The sequence below is a fragment of the Malania oleifera genome, chromosome 7 (assembly GCF_029873635.1).
Source record: "Malania oleifera isolate guangnan ecotype guangnan chromosome 7, ASM2987363v1, whole genome shotgun sequence".
NCBI lineage: Eukaryota > Viridiplantae > Streptophyta > Magnoliopsida > Santalales > Ximeniaceae > Malania > Malania oleifera.
The window spans coordinates 104,816,683-104,838,574 of NC_080423.1; the positions used below are offsets into that span (position 1 = coordinate 104,816,683).

The window sequence follows — 21,892 nt, forward strand, 5'->3', positions numbered from 1 at the left end:
AGATTATGAAGAATTTCATTAAATTTATCCAAGTAATCTAAAACATTTTGTCTATCACATAATTTTAACTTCACAAGCCTTCTTATCATGAAGGCTTTGTTCTGGGCATTCTTTGGCTCATACATCTCTCTCCAAGATGTTGCCAAAATTTGTAGGCATCCATTTCTTTGGCTGTATCACAGATTGCCCTCGGCTCAACCCACTGTCTTATAACACTGACAGCTTTTCTCTTTAGCTTCTTCCAATCGGACTCATTTTTTCCACTTGGTATGATCCCTTTGCATTCAATAGGATCAAACAAATCTTTACAGTACAACAAATTTTCCATCATTGTCTTTCAGATGAAATAATTTGTTTGTGTAAGTCTAAGCATGGAACTGTTGCCAAGACTTGTATTTTCCTTCATTTAATATGCTCAACTGCAGTGAACAATGTTGCTACAGTATAGTCTCAAAAATTAAGATGGGTCTTTTGGTGGGTTTTGTTTTCAATGGTGTGGGTGGTGTCATGAAAATCTTCTGGAGAAGTGTTGGAAAGCTGAGACATGCGCATGACTGTAATTTTCTGGAAACTTTTGCAATGCTGTAGTTTTCTGGGTCTTCCTGTGAGTTTAGAACTTTAAATGCTTTGTATTGTAGTTTGCAACAATACTTACGGATTGAAAATTGAATCACTATAACAAAATAACTGTTCCTTGTTTTGGCTGGTGGCAACAACAGTAGTGCTTTGATCTGTGGCTTTGATGGCTGCAAGGTATATGGTTTGGCTATGGCGTGGTAATTGTGGTTGGGTTTTGATACTAAATTGATGAATGATAGGTAATAGTGTTGGGCCCGCCTCATATAATAAAAAGCAAGCAAGGACTTGCTGCATATGGTGGTCATACTTGGCTGCAGTTTGGTGCAACCATTTCCACCTACTGCATTGAAAAAGAGGGAAAGCTGATGGTGACGTTTTTTTTTTTGGGAGGAGACTTGCTACGATGATCTCCTCCTCTTCTCCTATAAAAGGAGTACTTCTCCTCCGTTGTGAAGATAGAGAATTTAAGTGAAGACACAACAAGTGTGAGTGCACTATGAGTGTGTATTAAGGTGAGTGAGGTTAGTATTGTAATCCTCCTCTTCCTTCATTGTATACCCATATATATATATATAGTGAAGTTACTCCTCTTCTGTGGACGTAGGCTAAATTGGCTGAACCGCGTAAATCTTGTGTGTTCTTTGTGTGTGTGTTCATATCCCAACAATTGGTATCAGAGCTACTGGTTTACCGCCTTGATGGCAGGTTTTATTTCTGTATATTAATACTGCCTTGATGATAGGTTTTATTTCCGTGTATTAGTACCGCCTTGATGGTAGGTTTTATTGATGTGTATTGATACCATCTTCATGATTGGATGTATTCTTAATTTTTAGATTATATTGTAGTAACATTGTTCACTGCATTTGTCCACGTACAGTACCAGAGAATATTAAATGGAGGAAAGTACAAGTCTTGGGAGCAGTTCCATGATCAGACTTACAAAGACAAATTATTTAATTTGAAAGACAATGATGGAAGATTTGTTGTACTGTAAAGATCTGTTCGATCCTATTGAATGCAAAGGGATTATACCAAGTGGAAAAAATGAGTCCGATTGGAAGAAGCTCAACAGAAAAGCTGTCAGTGTTATAAGACAGTGAGTTGAGTAGAGGGCAATCCGTGATACTGCCAAAGAAATGGATGCCTACAAACTTTGGCAACATCTTGGAGAGAGATGAAGGGCCAAAGAATGTCCGGAACAAAGCCTTCATGATTAGAAGGCTTGTGAATTTAAAATTACGTGATAGACAAAACGTTTCAGATCACTTGGATAAATTTAATGAAATTCTTGATAATTTGACAAGCATGGAGTTGACTATTGCAAATGAAATACAAGCATTGATCTTGTTGAGGTCATTACCAAATAGCTGGAAGACACTGGTGGTAGCTCTCAATAATTCAGCACCAGAAGGAAAGGTAATCTTGAGTATGGTGAAGGATAGCATCATTAGAAAAGGCAAGAGAAGAGCTGAGCAAGGCTTGCCCACTCACTCTCAAGGACAAGCGATGGTTACTAAGAGGGGCAGAAGTAGATATTCCCAAGGAGACAATAAGAACATAGGCAAGTCCAGAAGTAAGTCTAGAGGTAGATCAAAATCAAGAGGTAACTTCACCTGCTATTATTGTAATAAGCCTGGACACATAAAGAAGGACTATTGGTAATGGAAGGCAAAACAAACTAGTGAAGACAAGAAAGAGGAGGACAAAAGTAGTGCAGTTGTGACTTCTGATGAAGGTAAAACTTACGTGGTGTGTAGGGAAGGACACGTTAACCTCACTTGCCAAGACACAACATGGAAGATTGATTCTGCAGCATCATTCCATGTAACAGCACGAAGGGACTTCTTCTCATCTTACTAATGTGGTGATTATGGTTTTGTTAAGATGGAAAATGAAGTCAAATGCAAAGTCGCTGGTAAAGGAGATGTGTTGATAGAAACAAATGTTGGATGCAAGCTACTACTGAAGGATGTTTGGCATGTCCCAGACATTCGTCTTAACCTGATCTCCACAAGTCAGCTTGATGACATGGGTTATGAAAGCTATTTTGGTAATGGAGTCTGGAAGCTCAAGAAAGGAATTTGGTGGTGGCCAAAGGAAAAAAGGATGCTAGCTTATACTACACTCAAGCTAAGCAACTCTGTGTAGGAGATGTGAATGCTACAGAATATGAAGTCACCACTGAGTTATGGCACAACAGACTTGGCTACATAAGCGAGAAGGGAATGCAGTCTAATTCAAAATTTAATGTAATTTCAAAGGAAAATAAGAAACGAAAAGGTTACTAAACACAGTTCAGATTCAGATTTTTGGATTTTTGAGATTTTTGTAATGAAACTTAAACCCTAACTAAAATATTAACACGCATAAAATAACTAAATAAAAGCTAGACGCAATACCAGAATAATAAAGTAATAAACCTGCATACATTCAACTGATCAAACAAAAACAACTATGCTAATCAATAATGAAAATCCAACTGATTAAAAGTACCAGATTTTATTTTGAGATCAAGTAAGATTTAAATCTAACAAGATTACTCAAGGAAAAAAAAATACTAACTGTAATAATAAAATTACCCAAAAGACAATATTTAAATGCAAAACTCAATTAAGATTCAACTCCGTCAACAACTTAAACACCCAACCACGATGGAGTTTCAATAACAATCTCTAAAAATAAACTAAAGAGAGAGAAGAGAGAGATTAAACTTAACTATTAAATAATTTTAAATAACAAAACAAGCTACTGACTTTAAAAAAGAAAAGTAGATCCCAACACTTAAATAAATAAAAGAAAGTGATAAACAAAAAGAGATGAGAGAGAGATAAGAGATAAGAGAAGAGAATGAGAGAGAGAGAGAAAAGTATGGCAGGCCGTATGGTTTGAGGGGAGTCTGGCCGTGGCTGCAACACAGCACAAACACTGTAGAGTTTCGGGTCCTCCTCCACAAAGCAGCGACAGGGCAGCACCTGGGTTCCTCCTTCAGCAGCAGCAAGCACTCGGGTTGGCAGCAGCAACTCTGACCTCCTCCAGCGGCAGCAACACACCTTGAAGCAGCAGTGGCAAGGCAGAGAGGGAGAGAGCAGACTGAGGGAGAGATGAGACAGAGAAAGGGAATGATAGAGAGGAGGCCGAGAGGATTGAGATAAGAGAGGTGCTAAAAAAAAAACAAAAGAGAAGGGAATAGGGAGAGAGGAGGCAGAGAGAATTGAGATAAGAGAGGTGCTGAAAAAAAAAAACAAAAGAGAAGGGAAGAGGGAGAGAGGAGGCAGAGAGAAGGGACTGAGATAAGAGAAGAGGAGAAGGAGAAAGGAGAGGGAAAAAGGAAAAGAGAAGAGGGGGCGAGAACTGAGAAGGGAAGGGAGGCTTGCTGAAAATAAAAAGAACCCAGCCACCAGAAGCCCTACACGGCCCAACACACACAGGCACACGCTGCATGGCCGGGTCACATCAACCCGGCCCAGCTCACTTGCGCACACACGGAGGCCCAAAAAGGTATATATATATATATATATATATATATATATATATTTTCTTGTTTCTTCCCTTTTTTTTTTTCTTTTTTTTTTTGTTTCCCAATGCACAAGCCTGATTTTGACCTTCCTACAGCCCGTAGCTCTCAAAACTCAAAACACCAAAAGTTGTAGAGCATTTTCTTGGTTTTCCACAGCATTTTGAATCATCTCGATCGGAGCTCAGATGGGAGAATTATGCCTAGATTACGAAGTAATGTTCGCTTTAATATCCATAAATTACCCTGCAATAATAAAATACCAAAAATTTATAAATTATTGAATAAAACCTAAATATTATAAATAGAGCGCAATGTTAAAATATTGAGCATAATTAGACATTTAATTAAAATTATAATCCTTAATGTATGAATTTAAACGCCTAATAATGCAACTTTGACGCGTAATCAAGTTCCTTTAGGAGGTGACATTCCTAAAAGGATTTGGACTGGGAAAGATGTATCCTATAAACACTTAAAGGTGTTTGATTGTAAAGCTTTTGTTCATGTTCCTCGGGATGAAGGGACCAAATTTGATGTAAAGACAAAATAATGTGTCTTTATCGGTTATGGTATTGATGAGTTCGGTTACAAATTATGGGATCCAAAAACAGAAAAGTCATCCGAAGCAAAGATGTGGTGTTCTTTGAAGATCAAACTATTGATGATTGTAAGAAGGTCGATAATCCAAAGCGTGTCTTAGGAATCCAATCGAGTTGATTCCATATTCACCACCACAGTCACAAGAAGAGCATGACGATAACAGAGAAGTTGATGAGAGTGATGAACCAATAGCTGAAGGTGATCAAGAAGCTCTAGTAGCAGAACACCAGATAAGAAGATCCACTAGGGAGTGTCAACTTTCTAGCAGATACTCATTAGATGAATATGTATTGCTAACTGACAGGGGAGAACTAGAATGTTATAAGGATGTCATGTCACATGAGCACAAGAGTGAGTGGTTGAAGGCCATGCAAGAAGAGATGAAATCCTTACATGAGAACCACAATTATGATTTGGTAGAATTACTGAATGGAATGAAAACACTCAACAACAAATGAGTGCTTAGATTGAAAAATGAAGAAGGAAACTCACAACCAAGGTACAAGATGCGACTAGTTGTGAAAGGTTTTGGTCAAAGAAAAGGCATAGACTTTGAAGAGATTTTCTTGCTCGTGGTGAAGATGCTATTTGAGTTTTTCTTGGATTGGCTGCCAGCTTGAATTTGGAGATCGAGCAACTCGATGTAAAAGCTGCATTTCTCTTTGGTGATTTTAAAGAAGAAATCTACATGAAACAACCTGAAGGATTCGAGGTCAAAGAAAAGAATAGTTGGTATACAAACTTGGAAAGAGTTTGTATGACCTCAAGTAGGCACCGAGATAGTGGTGCTAGAAGTTTGATTCCTTCATGATAGAGCATGGGTGTAACAGGTTCAAATATGACCATTGTGTTTTTATTAAGAGATTTTCTAGTAATGATTTCATTATTCTTGTGCTTTATGTGGATGATATGCTGATTGTTGGTTGTGACATTAAGAAGATAGATAAGTTGAAGAAAGAATTGAGCAAATCCTTTGCAATGAAGGATTTGGGTCCAACAAAACAGATTCTTGGAATGAAGATCTTTTGAGATAGGAAAAATAGAAAGTTGTAGTTATCTCAAGAAAAGTATATTGAGAAGGTACTAGAAAGATTTAACATAAGCAAGGCAAAACCAGTCATTTGTCCACTTGGAGGACACTTCAAGCTTACTTTCAAGTAATATCCTATTAGTGAAAATGACAAAGAAGAAATGAAGAAAGTGCCTTACTCTTCAGCTGTGGGATGTACACCATGGTATGCCCAAAACCTGATATCGCTCATGCAATTAGTGTAGTAAGTTGATTCCTTTCTAATCCCGACAAAGAACATTGGGAAGCCGTCAAGTGGATTCTTAGGTATCTCAAAGGTACTTCTTACTTATGTTTATGTTTTGATAATGGAAAACCCATGTTGGAAGGTTACACAGATGCAGATATGGCTGGTGACGTTGACTCCATAAAGTCTACTTTGGGATACTTGATGACGTTTTCAGGGGGAGCAGTGTCATGGCAATCAAAGTTACAAAATTGTGTTGCATTGTCCACTACTGAGGCAGAGTACATCGCCATCACTGAAGCAAACAAAGAGCTTCTATGGATGAAAAAGTTCCTGAAGGAACTTGGCCTCAAAGCAAGAGAATTATGTTCTCTACTATGATAGTCAAAGCGCTATTCATCTCAGCAAGAATCCAAGTTTTCATTCAAAGTCAAAGCATATGGATGTTCGATATCATTGGATTCTAGAAGCGTTGGAGTCAAAGCAGTTAAGTATAGAGAAGATCCATACTGATGACAATGCATTAGACATGATGACTAAGACAACGTCCAAGTTAAAGCTTGAAGCTTGTAGAACCACAATAGGTTTGGTAGAACAATCCACATGAGTTGGGCGGGGGAGATTTGTTGGGTCCACCTCATATAATAAAAAGGAGGCAAAGACTTGCTGCACATGGCGGTCATACTTGGCTGCAGTTTGGTGCAACCATTTCCACCTACTGCATTGAAAAAGAAGGAAAGTTGATGGTGACGTTTTTTTTTTGGAAAAGACTTGCCGCGATGATCTCCTCCTCTTCTCCTATAAAAGGAATACTTCTTCGTTATGAAGATAGAGAGTGTGAGTGAAGACACAACAAGTGTGAGTGCTCTATGAGTGTGCATTAAGGTGAGTGAGTTGAGTGTTGTAATCCTCCTCCTTCACTGTATACCCATATATATATATAGTGAAGTTACTATTCTCCCGTGGGCGTAGGCTAAATTGGCCGAACTACGTAAATCTTGTGTGTTATTTGTGTGTGTTATTTGATCTTGGGCGGATTCATATCCCAACATATAGAAACACAAATATAAAGCGATAGAAAGAATCAAGAGAGAGATATAGAAAGAAGACAGAGAAGATTGGGGGAGAAAAAAGGAGTTAAAGAGAGAACAGAGAGAATGAGAAGGCAGAATTGGAGTAGAAACAGAACAGCAAATCAGAAGATTCAAAACACAGAGAGAAAAGAAGGGAAAGGAAGAAGGGGAAGAGGGCGAGAATTGCACGAGAGAGAGAGAGAGAGAGAGAGAGAGAGAGAGAGAGAGACCAGCGCTGGAAGTCTCAATTTTCAAATTGATTACTATTTACTACATTACAAGCAAAGTACTTACACACCCAACATAATACAACTAAAACAAGTAATTACAAAATAAACCCCAAGTACTTAAAATACACAAAATAACCCTACATTAACTAAACTTCTAAAATATCTTGATTTTCTAATTCAAAACAAATCCTTAATTTCTAGATCTTCAAACAAAATATGATTGCCTAGAATTATTTGCAAGTGATCCTCCATCATTGACCCTCGACATTATTTGGTTTTGGGGGAGGGCTTGTACCTTCATACTGTTATATATTGATAAGGAGGATACTCCCCCATAATGTGCTTTATTAAATTGGTGTTTTATGAATTTAGGGATGCCCTCTGGGATCCCTTACTAATTCATAAGACAAGGGTCTATTTTACCTTCATCAATATCCCCCTACTCCTAGACCTAATGGATTTTTAGATTTCAAGAGTAGCTTTCATGTTATCTATATTGTTGGACTTTGTGTCATCCTGACAAGCTTTTTCAGTTTGGCTTATTGGACTTAACCATTTTGCCAAGTGGCTTATCTAGCCTTTTAGACTTGGCTGTTTGCCCATGTTTTGTTAGGTGGGCACATTTGGCCTTTTAGTTTTGGTCGTTTTGCTAAGTGAATCTATTTGGCATTTTGGATTGGGCCATTCTATTGAGTTGGATACTACCCTGCCCAAATTGGCCATTCTACCAGGCCTTGCCAAGTGGGTCTATCTAGCCTTTTGGATTGGTAGTTATGCCTAGTGGGTCCATTTGGCCTTTCAGACTTGGCTATTCTGCCAAGTGGACCAATCTAGTCTACTATACATGGCCATTTATCATGGCATGGAACTGTCTTATCTATTGCATTTGGCATTATGCGAAGTGGGCCTATAGGGATGAGATCTTGGTCTTCTGAATATAGCTCCAAAATGTCTGAATATGTGTTCATGATTGAGCTTGTTGATTGAAACATAGTGATAGGCCTATTTGGTAGAACCAAGTCCAACATGCTAAATAGGTCTACTTAACATTACTTTGGCAAAATGGCCAAGTCCAAAAGGCCAGATAGGCTCACTTGGCAAAATCACCAAGTCAAACAGGCTAGATTGGCCTACCTAACAAAGCTTGTTAGAGTGGACAGAGTCCAACAACCTAAACCTAATGATCCTTTAGGTTCAAGGGGGGAGGGGAGGCATCTTGTCCTGTGAATTAGTGAGAGCACTCCCAAATTCATAAACACCATTAAATAAAGCACAATATGGGGGGAGTAACCTCCCCATCAATATATATGACATTATGCAGGTGCAGCCTCCCCCCCCCCCAAGGGCCCCTTCCTTTTAAAAAAAAATTGAGCAATATTGAGGTCACTCCCCATAAATATAGGGTATTTAACCCCTTACGAATGCTTATAAAAGGGCCATAGGTAAGAGGCTAGATGGAGGAGCCATAGGTAAAAAGATTTAAGTAATGAGCAATATCTATAGGTAATCTCTAATAAGAAACATCTATGCTGGCTTACTCATTGTATTTCTGTATTTCCCACACTAACTTAAGCATTAGACTAGGCCCCTAAAGGCCATTGAAGATTTCCCAAGTTCTCTTTTCCCTTGGTTGGAGGCATTGCCAAAAGAGATATGGATGTGAGGAACAAGGGTCTATATTTTGACTTCAACAATAACCATTATGGTTATATAGATCTTAGGTTGTATTGGCTCTCCTTAAAAAAAATGTTGCTAGGATTTTGTCTATGATGGAGAAAACTTCCACTTATACACCTCTGGAGGATCTTACCATGAACTTTATTCTTGGGTTGCTTAAAACTGTTGGGGGCCATGGCTTTGATGCCTCGAAGGCTGGCGAGAGAGTGTGGTGTAATAATAGGGATTACCTATCAATATTGTTTTGAATGAAGTCGCCACTAACCTTTATCCAAAGTAGTTGTCATAGGTCACCTAATTAACTACCACTTAAGTGTGGAGAAGGTACTAGCGCCCCATTGCCTCGGTTTGTAAATGATAACGTTGAAGCATGGATAATCATTGATTGAATTAATGATCATTATTTTCAATTTTACCTTTCCTTTTATTGTTGAATCCCTATAAAGCCCTCCTAGTCTGGTTAGGGAGTGAGTATAATATCACTTGGAGATTTTGGTAGAGCGCTAGCACGCCTCTTTAGGTGTCCTTCATTGAAATAATTTTAATTAAGGTTTTCAAGGTAATTGAGCAATCATATGTCTAAGGACTAAACCCTAACCGTTGCACATATAGAAAAAACTAGGCACTAAAATTCTAAAGAAATAAGATGGCTAATGAAACTAAATAGATCTTATTAAATAAATACGCAACATGAGACTAGCTTGAATTTTTTATTTTTATGTTTCACATTTTTTTCTTAATATTTTAGACGAAAGATAATAATAACATAAAGATGAACCAAAATAGATATCAAATAACTAATAATATCAATGATAACACTAGTATCTGGAATGAATAACACAACTGATAAGATCAAAGTCTCTCTCGCTCTCTCATGGTACGATTCTCTCTCTTTTGTGCATATAGAGTGATGGAGCCTTATGTTGTAGGCTATGGTGAACCAGTCGATCTTATTGAAGGAAAATTCTTTGATCTTCGTTTAGACAAGATCAGGAGATTTCTTCTTTTTGCTCGTGTAGAATATGGGTTGAGTTGTCTAAGGAGGCAACTTTCTAGTTTGTTGATGGGTCGTCTTTAGACGGATGGAAAGGGGTTATTAGAGCATTTGTAAGGGGTAGCATGCAATATTGTATGTCGATTAGGTAGACGAAGGTGGGAAAATTTTTGGAGTTAGGGTTGGAATGGAAAAGGAAATTTGCAGTGTGTATTCCTGGCGATGCAAAGGGCAATGGATGGAGAAATTTTGCAAACGATTTTAGCAAGATTGCTAAGGAATTTCGGAAGGAATCTGGTGGTGTAGTTGCAGATGACTCTTCATTTTCCAGGTTGTGGAGTCAGGTGGTACTGGAAGGCAAAAAAGATGAAGATGTGGTTCGTGGTAGTCAATCTCTCTCTGGAATCTGTTATGATGGCTGAGTGAGAACGATGTTGTCGGTGTGGAGGTGCAATGCAACTGAAGGATCATGGGGTTTCAGAGTCAGGTTCCATCATAGACAGGCCAGAATCAATTGACCAAAATGGGAGGGAAGCTAGGGTTCTAGAAGGGGTTATGCTTCTCTCAGATGCAGCTAGGGTTGCGGAGGAGATTGTGAAGAGGACTGGGCCAGGGGGCCATATTTCTTGTTTTGGACTTGGCCCAATTAATTGAAAAAGGAGGCATGTCTTTTTTGAACAAGTTGGGCTACTTATTTGAATAGGCCCAATGTTCAGGAAAGTCTGTTTTGGATTTTAATGTGGAGTCAAAGGGAGCTCAGCCTTTGGGCTCTAGGCAGATGAGCCATGGCGGTAGTCAGGCTTATGGTTTATGTAAGAGTGATCCAGTTTCTTCTTTGCCAGAAACCAAAAATGGGCAGGCCCAAGATACTGTTCCTACCACAGAAGACGAGTACCAGGAAGGAGGACCCTAGTTCCTTTGTTAGTAGAATCCATTCCCAGTCTACTACTCTCCAAGTTATGAGTCAAACTGATGAAGTTTTGTAACAAGCTTAGAATATTAGCGGATTATATTCAAAACAAGATCATGGAATTAAAAATGCAACAAGTTTTGAAGAGGATTAAAGGGTGGTATGGAAAAGAATGAAAAATAAGAAGATGCCTTGCGGGGGAAAACTGATAGTTTTGGTCTAAATTAAAACTGATTTGAGAGAAACAAGCTTTATGCTCATTGGAAGGCGGCTTGTACAGGTGCTGAGATGAGGAAGGTCTTTGAAGATAGGAAGATCTGTTGAGTCAGTGGCAAAGCCATTATGGAAGGGATTCTAAAAGAGAGCTTAGCATAATGGAAGATTCTTATACTAAGGAGGTTGGGTATAGTAATGGGGCAAGTACAGAAAAGGAAAGGAAGTAATGCGGGGACTTTTCATATTTGGAAAGTGATGATACTAGTGAGTTTGAATGCAATGGGGGGTTGTTGGATGAAATCTGAGACAATGGGTATGTTTCAGATAATTGTGAAGCAATAGGGATTTATTGTATGTTCATCCAACCCTGTTGGAAGATTTGGAGGGAGTTTCTATTTTTTTTTATAATGATGGGCTAGTTAACAGTTCGCAGCAAAGGGATGCAATTCTGCCTACACCCTTAGAGGAGGTTCCTAAGGACTTCTGCTCAAAATCTTTGCAGAAAATGGACTTAAAAATTAAAAATTTGACTGATATTGGAGGGGAAAAAAATATGCATGGATGGTGGCATAAGTCAAAAGTTGAAGGGTCAAAGAAAAGTAGCGGATTTGAAGAGCTTGGTAAATTATGATAGGAAGGGGTTAAAAAGGGGCTTGCTTGGTTAATATTGTCTAGTTCATTTTCTGATTGTGTTTTTTAGTTTTTATTTATTTTTTCTTTTTTCTTTGGTGGTTTTTTTTATATTTTATTTGGTGTACTTTTTTGTCCCAACTCGTTTATCTTCCCTTCTTTCTATCTAAAATAACTTCTTTTTTATCAAAAAAATAAAAATAAAAAATATTAACAATGATAACAATAATGCTAGAACTACTTAAAAAGAACATTTTTTCATGTTTTTTTTTTTTTCTCAAATTTTTGGGATTTTATAGTGAAAATAGATCAATGAACAATAAATAACATAAAGGGGCAACCCAGTGCACAAACACATGAATAAATATATAAAAGGGGGAAAAAAAAAAAACAAGAGATTAAAATGCTTAGGCCAGGTCGACCTGGTAGACCCAAATGGGTCAAGCATGTACATTTTAAATTTGAACATTATAATTCAAGCATCATAAGAAATCATGCAAATTTGTAAACTTTAAAGTATCATGCATCATAAGCTTAGTTACATCACCCGTGAATTGAATATAAATAAAATCCATAATCCAAGTTTTACATCTTGAAAAGTAACATAAAGGTGACCAATCCAAGCTCTAAATTGTTGAAATTATTTTTTTCTTTGAATTATTAATATTATATAAGACAAAATATATCATATATATTTATAACATATCAGTCAACTGCAGTTTTAATGGGCCAAACCAAAACCAAAGTGTTAAATAAAAAAGTTGAGAAGTCCAAACTGAAACCGACCCAAAAAAAAATGGTGAACTGCTTTTTTGGTTCAATTTGGTTCTGTTTTCCGGTTCTTTTTGGCACCTTACTTGTCACCCATGACCACCAGTCGATTGATCTCCAGGAACAGTATCTTTCTATCTCTAGTAGTTGCAGAGCATTCATGGCTGCCACTGAAGTAGTAGAGGCCATGGGCTGAACGGTTGCTGGTGTTAGATCTCTTCTTCCCTTTCTCTCTTATCTTTCTGTTTCTCTTACAATTTCTCTTTCCAGAAGCAGTGGTTCATTGGTTTTCTTTTGTTTTTTTTTTTTTGTTTTTTTGTTTTTTTGGGATCCAGGGAGGAGAAGTGTTACAGGCTGTGCTTGTATAGCCAATTAGCCATGAAAAGGGAGGCTATGTTGATGTGGGTGTGGAGGTCGAAAGGTGTCAATGGGGGTAAAAGATGATAAGTGTTGATGATGATGAGGAAATTGGGGGATGATGATGATGATCATAAGATGATAAAGACCATGATTGTAGCAATAGAGTATGATGATATGAGGTTATCCTCATGCGTGAAGAATGTCAGGGGATGCTTGCCTAAGGAGTTAGGACTCTCTTCTCCTCACATGATCGTGACTCGTACAACTGTTTTTTTGGTTTCCCTCTCATTCGTTTGTGGCCTTTCTCGTGTGTCCCTTTTTTTGAGGCTGCCCCTCCTTTTGAATAGGTAGTGCTGGTGTGCTGCAGTAACTCCCAAAATCTCCTTCCTTGAGTGCAGGCCATAATACTCTCAACCTGTTCCCTTGATTGCAAGCTACATTTCCACATTCTTCTCCCCTAGCCTTAATTGGAACATGTCTTTGTATTATCTTGCAGGGAGATGAATCTGGACGGGTGAACCTCTACCTAGCCTCAGGCCTCATTCAACACATTTAAAAAAAAGCCTTTTTATTATGCTGTAAAATTGGACCATAAATATTGGGCTATATTGATATCTTTATTTATTTATTTCCTTGCACCATTAGAATTGTTGGTAGAGCCACAGTTCAAGAATGACTTTGGGCCTCCTAATGCACCAAGAATAAAAATAAATAATGTCAAACAAAAAATAAAATCACAGGTGTGTGGTCACTCAAGATGGGGAATTAGAAGATCAGAGTTACCCCAGACAAGATTATATGCTAGTAGTTTGGGTGACTGACTTAGGTGCATAGTAGTGGATACAACAACAACAAAACCAAGCCTTAGTTTCACTAAGTAGGGTCGGCTATATGAATCATTTTCCGCCAATTTATGTGATCATGGACCATTTCTTTTGATAGATACTTCCCAAGTTATTTTAGGTCTATCCCTACCCCTTCTACAGCCCTCCACAGTAACTAAGTCACTCTTCCTCATAGGTGCACTATGTTGCCTACGTTGCAAGTGTCCATACCATCTAAGTCGTCCCTCCTTTATCTTATCTTCTATAGGAGTTACACCTAACTTACCACGAATATGTTCATTCCTTAATTTATTTTTTATTGTTATACCACTCATCCATCTAAGCATTCTCATCTTGACAACTTTTACTTTTGGGATATTATGTTTCTTCGTCGCCCAACATTCCGATTCATATAGCATAGCTGGTCTTATAGCTGTCTTATAAAACTTCATTTTCAATTTTAAGGGTATTTTACGATCACATAGCACACTTGAGGCACTTTTTCATTTAACCCTGTGCATTACATCATCTTCAATTTCTCCTTCAGCTTGCATAATAGATCCAAGGTATCGAAATCTACAAGTGCTATTTATTTCTTCATTATCAAGTTTAACTTTGTCTCCACTATTTCTCCTATCATTACTAAAATTACATTTTATATATTTTGTTTTATTTTTACTTATCCTAAAGCCTCTAGATTCTAAAGCTTCTCTCCATAATTCTAACTCAGCCTCTACTCCGTCTCTAGTTTCGTCAATTAATACAATATCTTCTTCAAACAACATACACCATGGAACCTCTTTTGAATATTCTTAGTTAATTGGTCCATCACTAAAGCAAAAAGATAAAGACTTAAAGTAGATCCTTGATGTACACCTATAGTGATTGGAAATTCTCTAGTTTCTCCATCTATAGTCCTTACACTAGTCATTACTCCATCGTACATATCCTTAATGACATCAGTATACCTACAACATACGCCTTTTTTTTTCTAAAACCCACCATAGAATTTCCCTAGGTATCCTATCATATGCTTTATCAAGGTCAATAAATATCATATACAAATCCCTCTTCTTTTCCCTAAACTTTTTCATTAATCTTTTTAAAAGATAAATAGCTTCTGTGGTAGATCTCCTAGGCATAAAATCAAATTGATTTTCTGAAATCTTCGTTTCTAACATTAATCTTTGTTCAACTATCCTTTCCCATAGTTTCATCGTATGACTCATAAGTTTAATTCCACGATAGTTATTACAATTTTGAATATCTCCTTTATTTTTATATATAGGTATTAAAGTGTTTTTCCTCCATTCATCTGACATTTTCTTAGTTTTTACAATTGTATTAAATAAATTAGTTAACCATATAATTCCGTTATCACCCAACCATTTCCAAACTTCAATTGGGATGTTATCTGGTCCCATAGCTTTCTCATTTTTTATCTTTTTTAGTGCAAAGTTAACTTAATTAATTCTAATTTTGCGAATAAATCTTATATTTTTAGTCTTTTCCTCATTTGACAATTTTAAGTTTAAAATTTCTATTTGGTTTTCGTTAAACAACTTACTAAAGTAACTTCACCATCTTTCTTTAATATCTTTGTCCTTAACTAAGACAATATCATCCTCACTTTTTATACATTTTACATATCCTAAGTCCTTCCTCTTCCTTTCTCTAGCTTTAGTAAGTTTAAATATATCTCTTTCCCCTTCTTTTGTACCTAATCTATCATACAAACTATTAAATGATCTATATTTAGCCTGAAATATTTGCATTCAAAAATTCAGTGAATCAATCTACTCGAAAGAGTCCTTTTGAAATTGTCCATGAATATTCTCCTTGCCACCTTGACCCTATTCCATTGACATCTATCCCATTGCCACCTGATGCCCCCCATCTGTGTCAGCTGAGTCTTTTGCCCAACATATTTGTGATCTTCATGCTGATGTTAGACAAAAGATTGCTATGAAAATTGATACTCACAGGCATATCAAATTAAATGAGGGTAGCTATGTGTTGGCACGTATCCATCCTGAATATTACCCCATTCCCCCCAAGCATTCTTTTAAGAAGTCAGATGCTTATTGCCTGTGGTTCTCCTCACATTCTTTGCCATTTGGGCCTAATACTTTCGTACTTGAAATTCCATGCAATATGACCATTAGCCCTATACTCAATGTTGAGGACTTAACCCTTTATCGAGGCACTTTTATGTCTTCGGTTGTGGATGCAAATATCTCACGTTCTTTAGCAGTTTCTCCATCAGTTCTAGTTCCAGTGCTTCCATGTCTCCCACTTTGCTGTGCTGATCATGTTGAGAGCATTCTTGAAGATAAGCCTTTTACATCTACACAAGGAGGGTATAGATGATACCTCATCAAGTGGACCAATTACTGTACTTCAACCTCCACATGTGTGGTCGAGGATGGGTTGTGTTGTGTGGATTAGGAACTATTGGAGCAGCACATCTGCCTTCCCTTGCCAGCGGTAAGTTTTTCTCACCAAGGAGGAATTGATGAGGATCACACTCAACGAGATCTTTATGTTTACCATAGGTGTAGACATAATATAGGGTCTTTATATATATCTAGGGCTTTTATGATTTGAATAATTTCTACGGATTTGATACTGCATGTCATTAATTAGGATCTGATGCTAATTCCTAGAGTGTGTTTGTTATTGAATCTTTAGGAGAAAACCTATAATAGGCTTGATTGTGTAACCATGAGAGGCAGGTTGGAGTATTGAGCATTAAGCCCCAATTGAATGTTCTCCTCATTTTTACTCTCTTTTAATTTCTTGTTTATTTTCCTATTGTTTTCTCTTAACCTTCCTTTTTCCTCTCTTGCTCCAGTTGGTCTTATAAGCTTGTGGGCAGGCAGTTATTCATGTTATCAATTGTTACATCTTGATATACATTGTTGGTCCACAACGTAACAGTTTAAGATTTTAGGTGAAGCGGTAATCTAACATGGTATCTGAGCTGGTCACCAGGAGATCTTGGGTTCTAGTTTCATTGCCTGAGTTTATTATGTGGTGTTTAAAAAGTTGTTGTATTCTCTTTAGGTGTTATCTATCGTGTGTCTCTCTCCACGTGCTGTTAGGCTGCACATGCAGGGGAGTGTTAAGGCTTGATATATGTTGTTGGCTCACAACCTAAGAGCTTAAGCTTTTAGGTAAAGTGGTAATCTAACATCAATTTTTACAACTATGATTTCTAAGGGCAATGAAATGTGAATAACCATGATGAAATCATTTAATATATTCTGTGTGTCTAAGTATTAGTAACTCCCACTTATTATCAAAAGGGCTTTTTCTGCAATGATAAGATTTTCACCAGAATTGATAGGACACAAGATTCTTGTTGAACCAAGAGTTGCCTTATGTGTTGGGTGGACCAGGAAAACGTAGTTTTACTGGACTATAACTTTCCAACTTAGCACGTGCATGTGTAGCAATTGTTTTCGCCATTCTAATTGAATTTTGTATGTCTTCAATACCTTAATTATTTGAGGAATCTCAATGCATTGCCAGTAAATATTAAATCAGTCTATTTGGTTAATGTAATGAGATCAGGTTTCAGAATAAACTAAATTTATCCATTTAAAACTAATTTAACCAAACAAAAACATCTATAAAACTGAATTAACTGAAGTTGATGCAAATAAGTTCTGTTTCGTGGGTTTATTTGGTTTTGCCTCTATATATGGTTGTAACTATTTTAAATTTAAAAGAATGATGCAAGTCAAGCTATTCCCACTTTATATATAGTTATATACCAATTATTATATCTCAGATTACATAAAAGGTATTGTAAAATTATAATATGATTAATTGATTATAAATTTTCAAAATATAATTAAACTGAACTAGAATAAATTTTTTAAATATATAAATCAAATTAACCAAAAGTTTTGACTTGATGAGTTATTTTTTACCCAATATTGCATACTAAAGTAAAGTTGTTGCAGTCAACTACTCGTACACATTTTTTACTACTAATAATGAGGGTTGGATTTAATAGAGATGCCACTCATACCACTTCTCCTTGTGAAACTGTGGGGGATGGAGGAGGCTGAGAGAGATTGTGGAAGGGTTATTAGGAGAAAAATGTTTGGTGAAATTGCTTTCTTGTTTCGCTGTAGTAATGGCAGCTAAGCTAGTTCAAAATGAAAACCATTTCTTTCTTCCTTTTTTCTCGAGGAATGCATAAGTTGCTTTTATACTACACATATTTTTTGCAGAGGCCAGACAATGAATATCCCATATTATTGGAATCCAGCTTTCTTGGTTGCATTGTGATATCATGAATCTGCTTAAACAAGATATTTTCTTTAATTGTAGCATATCCATAACCTGCAAGGGATCCTACACCAAGAGAAGTATCTGCATGTCAGGCTTTACCATGGTTGGCAGTTCTTACTTGCAAGTTTCCTTCACAGAGTCTCTGATCACTAACACCGCTCCTACTTGCCCGAATTTTTCTTCTATTTCTTTGCATTAATTTGAAAGGGGAGTCTGGGAGCAATGGTAAAGTTGTCGTCGTGTAACCTAGAGGTCACGGGTTCAAGGCATGGAAACAGTCTTTTGCAAAAATGTAAGGTTAGAGTGCATACTATAGACCCATCATGGTCTGCCCCTTTTCTGGACCCTGCATACACAGGAGTTTTGTGCACCGGGCTGCCCTTTCTTTGCATTTATTTGTACTATCATATTGCTCAGTTGATATCGTGGTTGATTAGGCACCTGATTGACTGAGAAATCTTTTGTACATTTGGAACAATATTGATGCCCTTCTCTCCCACTTACTCCTGTGCATTGGGCAGAGGAGCTCTTTTTGAGTCTTTCTATGCGCATAATACCAATAGGATGAGAATCTTCTGATGTAGAACCACAATTATTCTCTTTAATCCAGATGAACCAGAGTTTTGAAACCAGGATAAGTATGCTACTGTCAGTCTTTCCCACTTCTATTTTTACGTATGACAACTTCAACAACCCTGTCCAGCACATTGTGGTGGGTAATGTCAGCACTCTGATGGAGAAGTCAGATCCATAGTTCCAGACTCGATACCTCTGGAAAATCACATTGCCATAATAAATGTTCTGCTGTTGCTTCTAGTTGCCAACAAACTGGCCATTCCACCTGCAGTTTCGGATGTCCTTGTTACTTCTGCTTTTAATTCTTGCTGCGTGGAAGGATGCCATTGCAAAGCTTCCATAGAAAAGAGTTTCAGCTTGGTAGTAGATTACTCATTGTGGTAGTTTGATGACATGACTGTTTCCCTGATTTTTTCTCCCTTTGACTGGGTTTTACGTTAAATCCAAGACATAGTGACACATTAGAGTAAAATTTCCATTTTCAATCTGCATTATAAGAAGCTTAGGATTTCAAAGACAGATGAGAGCAATGCATTAGAGATACTGACATTTTTATGTGAGTTATTCCCATGCTTGTCAGAAAGAGTAGCTGCTTAATAAAAGTTATTGGCTTCTTAAATTTTTTGAAGACCATGTCAATTTTGGTAATTTTTGTAATCCTGTTTGGTATTTCTCTGATTTACCTCCTTGAAATTGTATTATGTTTTGAACTCTCTCGCATCTGTATTTTACGATATTTTGCATGTGTATGTATCCCTATGTTTGGCCACATTATATCGCTTTAAACTTGAAACAATTGTGAGCACATTTGGGATGAGTGTTCTTAAAAAAAAGGAAAATTAGAAAAAAGGATGCTATATTGATGACAGGTTTCACCAGGCAGGACTCTTTGGGACACACAGCACCAAACGGGCAAGTTTCATTGGAAAGTAGCCAAGCATGACACTATACATCTTGTAAGAACTATGAAATCCTATGTTCTAACTGTTTTATTACGATCATATGAGCTTCTTCTTTTCACCCCTGTGAGACTTAAATTGGGAATGGAATTGTGAATGTGATGCAAATATAGTGTAATGTTTTGCCTACAGGCTTTGGTTGAAAAAAAAAAGGTTGTTGAAATTTGAACTGCATCTGCCCCTACGACTGCTTACTCTTTTAATTTTAGTGGACATCTTGAAATTGCAAACTATTTTAAGAAAAAATAACTCAAAGATATATATTACAAAAGATTTTATATTGCAGTTTTGGTGATGATTTTTACAGGTTAATCTGATGGGAGAAATATACACCAGCCTTATCTTTCTCCTTCTCCTATCAAAGATTGAACTGCAGGCCTGCAGCAAGGCGGTTGGACCAATTTGAGAGGAAGACTGTTTGGGAAGAGGAATATTGGATAGAAAAGAAAGGAATTGGTATTCAATTTTTCTATCTTCTTGCTTGAAAACTGAAAAGTAAAAGATTGGTGGCTGGGAATGTGAGCAGATTCTGGAGGAAATCTGCATAGAAAGCCCGCTTCAAAGGGGTGGATGTTCATGGCAACTCCTCTTCGGAACACCCATTCCCAATTCCATCCATCTCTGAAACTCTCTAATTTGAATGGCACTGTTAACTTGTCAAGAATTGGATCAACACTTGATTTGTGATATCAAACCACTCGTATTTTAAATTTTTTTTCTTCATTACATTTTCCTTTAAAAGTAGATTCTTTATGTTCATGTGTTGGAACAGAGTGATCTCAGAGTGTTCACACACTGATTTAAGACCACCCAAAATAAAAATTTCCTTGTAGTTCATCACATGCTGAGGGTAAATAGGGGAAAAAATATTGAGGGTCAAATTCGTAATTCACCTCATTTTAAGATAAATTTTTTGTTTAAAATCATTATGGACAAAATGATAACTTAGTAGTATAATTTGTAACTTTAATGTGTCAATAAAATCAATGGGCTGATTGGGTTGGATATGTGTAATTTTAATCTTACTAAATGGGCTGTAAATGGGTCTTTACATACCCGACTCATCAAAAAATTGTCCAACCAGCCCATTTACTTTACCAATATTATATATCTACATATGAATTATTACATTATGTGTGATGAATCCTTAGGGGGATCCAAACAATGCCTTGCAAACGCATGACTTGTTTGATGCATCCAAACAATGGATTTGATGATCCATGAAAATTCCCAAAACAAATAATTTATTTGAATTTTAAGTCCCTTCATTTAAACAAAAATATGCAATTTGGTGTTTTTGAGTGGCATGCTTGCACCCTACTTTTAAGCAAGTAACATATATGATCCCTCTCTAAGTTTTGAATTTGGAATTATACAATATATTTAACTATGTTACTTTCGTTCAAATTTTAAATCTAAAGATTTAATCCATTTCTTGTAAACGTAATTTTATTTTGTTAACCATTTTTTATCACAAAGTAGGCGTTGAGTTTTCTAACTGAGCGTGACTTGTCTTTATAATTACCTAAAATCCTAGATGACCCATTGCATTCAATTTGGTGAGTAGGGATATTAAAGTGTGTCTCGATTCATGTCTGTCCTCCAAACTTTTGGTACCCATTTGAAATGTTTTTTGAAGATTATCAGTAACATTTTAAGAGCGTTTAACATTTAATGATCCTTAGTTATTAAAACCTTATAAAATTTTAGATACAAATAATAATAAAAGAAATCAATTATACCATTCAATTTAATTTTTAATTATTATTATTTTTTTAAAAATGATAGTAGGCCAAAGCATTCAGTTGCAAAATCTCCTTGAATTTGGGAGGGAGCACCCAATAGAGGCATGCATTCATTCACTCACTCAATCTTCATCATCACCTTCTCCTTTTCACTTCTTTTTCATTTTCCTTTTCTCTTCATAGAAGTTTCCCATTTGTCATTTTTCAAAAAAGGACACACACACACACACTCACACTCACTCATCACAATTGTCCCATTGCTTTGCTTTGCCATAAAGACAGCCACTCCACCGTTGAAAAATGTCCCTTGCTTCTCCAGGTCGCAATAACCCCGCAAATTACCCTTATGCCCCTAACCCTAAAAGTCCTCATATCAAATTTATCATGTGGCCTCCTCCGCATGAACCGCCACTGAAATGAAATCAACGGTCAGCCACAGACCAACCCTTTTCCATGGTTGGCTCCCAATCAGCTTCTAAATTTATAAATTTGTTCAAAATTCAAAATCCCTGGTCAATATGCAACTGGGGTCCGACCCATGATCCAGTTGGTGCACGTGATGGTGCCTTGTTTCTTGGACCATGGACCCATTTGGGCTCCACTCATCTTCTGGTTCCAGTTGGTTAGTTAGACCTATACCCCCTTCTCCCCCAAATTCCCATTCTTC

The 21,892-nt window shown here is 36.9% G+C and overlaps 1 long non-coding RNA gene across 3 annotated transcripts in view; it reads left to right on the forward strand.

The window, feature by feature from the left end:
• LOC131159701 (uncharacterized) overlaps positions 1–20,190 on the forward strand; it is a 34,446-nt gene extending 14,256 nt beyond the window's left edge. For 2 of the 3 annotated variants that reach the window (XR_009137855.1, XR_009137853.1), the window contains 2 exons: positions 19,391–19,477; positions 19,788–20,190. This is a non-coding gene — a long non-coding RNA (uncharacterized LOC131159701). The remainder of the gene's footprint in view (positions 1–19,390; positions 19,478–19,787) is intronic. The other variant, XR_009137854.1, reaches the window with a different exon arrangement.
• Positions 20,191–21,892: the final 1,702 nt, after the last annotated feature.